The sequence below is a fragment of the Hemicordylus capensis genome, chromosome 4 (genome assembly GCF_027244095.1).
Source record: "Hemicordylus capensis ecotype Gifberg chromosome 4, rHemCap1.1.pri, whole genome shotgun sequence".
In the NCBI taxonomy this organism is placed as follows: domain Eukaryota; kingdom Metazoa; phylum Chordata; class Lepidosauria; order Squamata; family Cordylidae; genus Hemicordylus; species Hemicordylus capensis.
Genome location: NC_069660.1, coordinates 143,823,299 through 143,831,157, shown reverse-complemented (window position 1 = coordinate 143,831,157; position 7,859 = coordinate 143,823,299).

Sequence of the window (7,859 nt, the reverse complement as noted above, 5' to 3'; positions counted from 1 at the left end):
TTTTGCAAACGTAGCTACTTAGCCGAGGAATCAATCAGCCCTTCTAGCTGCTTTAGCCCTGGACAAAACTCAGTACTGAATGTATAGACAAGCTGGATCAGACACTGGTCAGCCAAATGCCTATGGAAAGCTCAGGAGCAAAGCACGACCATGACAGTGTCGTCCCTAGTGCCTGATGTTCAGTGATATACTGCTGCTATCCATGGAGGTTCTATTTGACTATAGCAACTGCCATCCATATACCTATTCTCCCATAAATTGCCTAACACTTTTTGAATCCAGTCAGAGAAAGGCCCATTCAAGTCGGCCACTAAACTGGGTGAAGAGCTAATTAAAGACAAGCTGTGAAAAACTGGGGAAATCCTACAGGCTTTATTCCTTTTAATCGTATCTGCTACTGCCATTAAGTCATCATCACACTGTCCTATGACACATACATCAGTTTGCCTCCTCGCCCTCCCCCGCAATTGTGCAAAACATGAAGACCAGGTCTAGAATAAATCGTTCCAATTAAGCAGCTGTATGCAAAAGAAGCAGCTTGCAAAAGGGGTACTGATTTGCCTATTGGATTTGTGAACACAGAATACGAGTTGAATGTTTTCTGGGAGTGAAAACGGATGTCAGATTCTAGATTGTTCAGAGCAGGTTCTTCAAGTGAAAGATGAACCTAGGTTAACCTCTTATTTATTTGAAACATTTCTATACTGTTTTACTCAATAATACATTTATACGATAAAGCATAAAACAAGTTATCCAATCATAAAAAAGAAAAACAGACAACTAAAAGAACCAACAGCAGAATTTTAAAAAAATGCAATTAAAAACCAGCCAAGAGAGCCTTCAAGGCCCGTTTAAAGCTCATCAGTGTGAGCGTCTGACAAATCCCTTGGGTAAGGAATTCCACAAATGTGGCACCTACACTGAAAAGGTTCTGTCTCTGGTCCCTTCAAATCAGATCTATAACCGCAACAGACCAGAGAGCAGAGCCTGAGATGAGGACCCTAAGAACTGGGCAGGTACATATAGGTGAAGATGGTCCTTGAGGCAACTAAGGTCCAGATCATATAAGGCTTTAAAGACAAGAACCTGCATCTTGAACCTGGGCCCAGAAACACAATAGCAACCAATGTAATTGGCTTAAAGTTGTTGTGCCATCAAGTCAGTGTTGACTCCTGGAGACCACAGAGCCATGTGGTTTTCTTTGGTAGAATACAGGAGGGTTTTACCATTGCCATCTCCCGCACAATATGAGATGATGCCTTTCAGCATCTTCCTATATCGTTGCTGCCCGCTATTGGTGTTTCCCATAGTCTGGGAAACATACCAGCGGGGATTCGAACCGGCAATCAATTGCTCCATAGGCAAGTTACTTCCCAGCTGCACCATTAGGTGGCTTTAATCGGCTTAGGACACATGAAATATATTTGTGACGGCTCACACTTGCCACAGTGGCATCCTATACCAGTTGGGTCCATTTTCAAGGGAAGCTCCATGCAGAGCACTTTGCAGTATTGTAGTCAAAGCTGGATATAACCAATATATAGATGATGACAGCTGGCAAATCAACCAAAGGTAGTAAAAGAGGCTCCTGGCCACTACCAACACCTGGGCATCCAACAACAGTGCTGGGTCCAAGATTACCTTCAAACTGTGAATTTGCATCTTCAGGAGGCGTGCAACTCTGTAACGCTGTCGAGAGTTAGTTGTCAACCTCCATCCAACCAACAGAACCTCCCTCTTGTCTGCATTAAGTTCCAGTTTGTTCACCCTCACCCAAAGCAATACCACCACCAAACACCGGTTCAGGGTTTCCACTCTTGGGATTAGCTGATGGAAGCAAGAGGCATAATCCTCATACTAGTAACTCCGGACTACTCCGGTTACTAGTAACTACTAGTAACTAACATACTAGTCAAAACTGCAATTGGGAAAACCGCTGTTGGCGAGGAATGACTGCGTGTCTTTATTTGGACCATTAAATCTGTGGCTGTCTTTTCTCTTGGGGATTGCTTGCTTTAGAACTAAACCTTGCAATCTAAATTAGTGGATGATGGACAACCCACTTTACATTCCGCCCCCCCCCCCATTTCTGTTTCAGAAATGTAATATGCGGGACACAGCTGGCCAACCCAGAAATGCACTTTGCCTCTTCTGGGCCACCATCGTGTGTGTGTGTGTGTGTGTGCGCGCGCGCGTGTGCGTGTGCGCTACCACTGAGTAACTCATTTATGCCACTCTAGCCACAAATTGTGGCACTAAAGGATGACCATCCATGGCTGCCCAGGAAGATCTCTCCTCTACTCCCGCAAGTTTACTGGGTGGGGGCAGCCACTCCTCCATCAGCAGCAGCACCTGCGTCTGGAGTGAAGCACCATTCCCACCACCCTGATGTATGTCAGAGACCTTGGGCATCTGGGAATTCTAAAATGGTGCTGCTGTGAGCAGCAATGCTGAAGAGTGAATTGCTGCTATCCCGACAGCTGCTGCCTGATAAGAGTAGCCTAGCAGGGGAGGGAGCTTACTGGGTAGGGCAGAGGCATGTTCTTCAGTGCCACTGCTGCCGCCACCACCCAGTAAGCTTGTCGGAAGAAGAGCATTCCTCTGGAGAGTTTAAGGTCATCCATTTTGCTCAGCGTTTCCTGAAAGAGCTCATCATTTATGCAGATTGGGGTCATTAGCTTTAGGATTTCCCATCAGTCTAGGCCAGTTGGCTGAAAATTAGATGAGAGATGCCTGGTTGTGTTTCCTTAGACAGTTCCTGAAAGCGACTTCCCTTTTTGGCCAAGTGCAACTTTCCATTGCTGAATCACCATTGAATCAATTGTCATTTCTAAGCAGCCCCTCTTGGATTGAGAACGTCGCAAGAGGTGTTACAATGTGCAAGGCTTAAGTATGCAAGATCTCAGACCTGGAATTTGGTTTCAATTCAAGGGCTTAACCCCAAATTATTATTATTAACCCCCAAATGCACAGAATAGGATATTCATGACATCACATGGTCATTGTGATGGGCATTGTGTGAATGAGGGAGGGTCAAGGGGAAGTAATACATCTCTCTGTGTGTTCACTTGTAAAAGAAGAGGTAAAATGGCACTCAAAGCCACTTCTGGGATGGAGGATTTTTGCCCCTACTCAACTGAGACTCAGAATGCAACACATTTTCTTTGTACCACAGAACTCCATTGGAGCCACCAAGAACCAAACCAGCCTCTCTCTGCAAAGCCCTGCCCTGAGTTTTGTGTCTTAAATTACAGCCTCATATGCTCTTACTTGGATGTACATTTCATTGAACTCAATAGGTCATATATTATTCAATATATGTATATTCTGCTTTTAATAATGTATCAAAGTGGCTAACAAAGTATTACATTCTAAGTCTAACATATTTTGCCAAGTGGTACCAGGTTTTGCTTCCTTTGGAGGAGAGATCTCTGGAGGCTTATAATACCATTGCAATATTTGGTTTGTTTACAAATATGCATGTTGCGCATCAGGTGGAGGCAAGTAACAGGCACACTGGTACACGTCAGCAATAGATCACATCAGATTTCCAGAGAGCAGCCCTGAATCTCAAGGTGCTTTGGCTCTCTGCTCTGCAAGCTGCAATCTCTCTTTCTACTCACCCCACTCAAAGCCTCTCTCCTTAGTTTAGAGGGCATTTTTTCCAGGCTTTGCTGGCCTTTCACATTCAGGACACTCAAAGGCCATCTCTGTCTATTTCCCAGCCATTGAAATGTTAACACAGGTATCCTGGACCATCATCAGTAACACAAAGATGGCTAGTCACTCTGCATAACCCCAGTCAAAAGATTATATAATGCCAACTTTTCTAAATAAGAACTCAAAGTGATGTACAACAGGCATACATAGAGTAAAAATACAATCAACAAGTTGTCCTAGTAAGAACTATTCTGCCTACTTTCCTTTCACTAACCCTAAAGCTGGAGTGTCACCTTAAGCGGTGCAGCGGGGAAATGCTTGGCTAACAAGCAGAAGGTTGCCAGTTCGAATACCCACTGGTACTATATTGGGTGGGCAGCAGCGATATAGGAAGATGCTGAAAGGCATAATCTCATACTGTGTGGGAGAAGGCAATGGTAAACCCCTCCTGTATTCTACCAAATAAAACCACAGGGCTTTGTGGAAGCCAGGAGTCAAAATCAAATTGACGGCACACTTTACCTTACCTTTAAAACTGGACTAAATGTGGTCCAAATTGGCTAGGCAGTTCACAAGTTAGTCCACTTGCACCTCAAATGTTCATGCATCCACCATCTTGAATTGTGGTGGATGACATCATCACAAGCTATGCCATTGGGTCATCCCTATGTGTCTCTACAAGCCACCTAATGGCGCACCTGGGAAATGACTTGACTAGCAAGCCAGAGGTTGCCGGTTCGAATCCCCACTGGTATGTTTCCCAGACTATGGGAAACACATATATCAGGCAGTAGCAATATAGGGAAATGCTGAAAGGTATCATCTCATACTGCGCAGGAGATGGCAATGGTAAACCCCTCCTGTATTCTACCAAAGACAACCACAGAGCTCTGTGGTCGTCAGGAGTCAACACCGACTTGACAGCACACTTTACCTATGTGTCCCTACAGTGGTAGCAGATTTGGTTCAAATTGGTTAGCCCACTTGCTCCTCAAAAGTTTATTCATCTGTCATCTTGAACTGGGGTGGATGACATCATCACAAAATTACACCATTGAGGTGTCCCTATGTGTCCCTACAACAGTTCCCAATTTGGTTCATATTGGTCCAGGCATTGCAAAGTTGATAGCGGGCGACACACACACACATGGATCGACACACGCATGGAATACCTGGTGTGATCTCATACGCCCACTGGAAAGTAGGCTAGAAGCAGACAGACAGAAACAAAACTGTAACAAAGATAAACACCAGGACAAAAACCGGCAACAAGACAATTTAATCACCAGCAGCAAATATCTGCCTGAATAGAAACATTTTCATTTGTCAGTGGAAAATGGCTTGTGAGGGAGGCCTGCTAAACCTCCAGGGGAAGGGCCACTGCTGAAAAAGGCCTGACTTGGGTCACTGCCAAACAGATTTCTTTAAAAAGGCCAAACTTGGAGCAGTGGTCCAGTTGAGAATCTGACAGTGGCGGCACCAGGAAATTTTTTTTGAGGAGGGAGGGCATAGAAGGAGCAAAGTGCATTTATAGCATTGCATTTATGCCAAATGCATTTAAGGAGGAAAGTGCATTTATGAACTGTGTCCCACATATTTGATTTCTGAAACAGAAATGGAGGGGACACATATAGGAACATAGGAAACATAGGAAACTGCCCTATACTGAGTCAGACCACTGGTCTATCTAGCTCAGTATTGTCTTCACAGACTGGCAGCGGCTTCTCCAAGGCTGCAGGCCGGAATCTCTCTCAGCCCTATCTTGGAGAAGCCAGGGAGGGAACTTGGAACCTTCTGCTCTTCCCAGAGCGGCTTCATCCCCTGAGGGGGATATCTTGCAGTGCTCACACATCAAGTCTCCCATTCATATGCAACCAGGGCAGACCCTGCTTAGCTATGGGGACAAGTCATGCTTGCTACCACAAGACCAGCTCTCCTCTCCTTGTCTGATGGTGTCCTTGACCCCACCCCTAAAGCCAGCCTTGCAGTCTATACCCAGGTAGGCTGTGTCCAGAAATGAAACATACCTGCATTGTGCATAGGACTGGGCAGTACTGCATGTCACACTAAAGGCTAACAGAATGTTGGGCAGAGCTCAGTGACTGGCATCAGGGTCCAAGGTCTTTCATCCAGCCAGTTTATAGGGCCAGATTGGACGGAGAGCACAGAATGCTCTCTGGGGGTTGAAGGCTGAGGAAGCTATTGCATTCCTATCTCTTGTTACAGGTAGATCATCTCCTAGTCCCATACCAGCAGGCAGCACCTTTTGCAAGTGCACTGCACAGAAACCTCTACAGGAACCGCAAGCAAAGTGAAGTGAGGAATCACAGATAGTTTCAATGCAGGGCTGTGTGTATCCTGCAGCTCTGAAGATGGGTAGAACTTGGTATGTGCTGCAGGACTAATCTGAGATGCTTTTTCCTCTGTCCCTGCAGGTGAGGTGATGGGAAGAATCTCTCAAGCATATTCAGAATATATTGCCGGGAGTAACCATACCCAGCCCCTTTTTCACAAACATCATGGGAGTAGGGCAGGAGGTGCTGGCGGGTGGGGAGGGACTGGCCATGCATGCTTAATTTTCTGGCAGAGGGCCCCAAACAGGAACAAAACAAACCAGCCGGGCAGCTTTTTTTCTGATCAGCCAGCAATCTCAGCCCCTCTCATTAAGAGAAGCACTAACAAGCAGTCTTAACAGATCCCTCAGCTGGAGGCTTTTCACACAGGGCTTTTATTGTGAATCTACTCCTGATTGGAGTGTGCCCATCTACATATTAGCTGGATTTACCCTGAACTCCCTGGGGCTATCAGGGACCAGGACAGACAGGACTTTGATTTTCCCCAAATGGAGCCTGCGAATTCTGGCTTAGCCCAAAGTATGTCCGGTTTTAAACAAAAAACAAAAAATCCTCTCATTTCAGAGCCTTTTGAAAACTAACCAGGGGCTTCTGTTATGCCCTGCAGTTTTCTCTGTTATGTTTGTTTGCAGTAAATCCATGTTTTTCAAAACTCAGTGAAGGGGAGTTTGACAGTTGTTTGGGGTATGGTCTGATCTAAGTGATTTGCAACTGCAAGCGCTGAGGGGAGGGTGTTTGCCAAAACAACACTGTGTTAGCAGAAATTGGGACAGGGGTGGGGGGGATGGGGGCATAGCCACCTAGGGGAGAAGTTTTTTGTCCCCCCCTTACTTTTAAAGCCGCCGCTGAGCAGCGGAGTTGGATGGCGGCAAGAGCAGCTCTCCTGCCTCCAAACAAAGGGCAGCCGCTCTGGGGCAGGGGCAGGGCCAGACCTGGCTTGGGTGGGCAGAAATGGGGCAGCCCCCTGGCGAGTGGCGCGACAGGGCAGTGGCGAACGGACTCGGAGGAGTCTCTAGAGCACTCACGGCCACGGCCACCCGCCACTGACTGTCCGGGAGGGGAGGGCGAGTGAAGAGCCCCCATCCTCGGCCCTGTCTGCCTCCAAATGAGGCTGATGGCCGATTTCAGGCTTCTGCACATGCACGAATGTGCCCAGGAGCCTGAAATGGGCCCGTCTGCTTCATTTGGAGGCAGACAGGGCCGTGGATGGGAGCTCTTCACTCGCCCTCCCCTCCCGGATCCTCCCTCCCAGCCAGTGGCCGTAGGGGGTGAGTGCTCTAGAGCAGGGTTCCTCAACCTTGGGCCCCCAATTGTTGTTGGACTACAACTCCCAGAATCCCCAGCCACAAAGGCCATGTCTGGGGATTCTGGGAGATGTAGTCCAACAACATCTGGGGGCCCAAGGTTGAGGAACCCTGCTCTAAAGACTCCTACGAGTCAGTCCCTCCGCCGCTGCCCTGTCGTGCCACTCACCATCGCGCTGCCCATCCCAGCCAGCCCTGCCCCTGCCCCAGAGCAGCTTCCCTTCATCATTTGGGAGGCAGGAGAGCTGTTCTTGCCGCCAACCTGCTTTGCTGTCACTCCTCAGCAGTGGCTTTAAAAGTTTTTTAAAAAATGTTTTGAAGTGTTAAAACATGAGACAAATTGAGTCCATTAGAGGTAGGTGTGTGTGTGTGTGTGTGCGCGCGCGGGGGGGGGCATTATGTGATGAAGGCAGTCACTCACAAAGGCAAGGGTTAAGCATCCTGCTGTTTGATCCAGCTGTTTTGCGACTCATTATGCTGGTCTGGCACTCTTAGCTGACAAACCATTTTTTAAAAGCCCTCTCTCCTCTTCCTCTGAGCT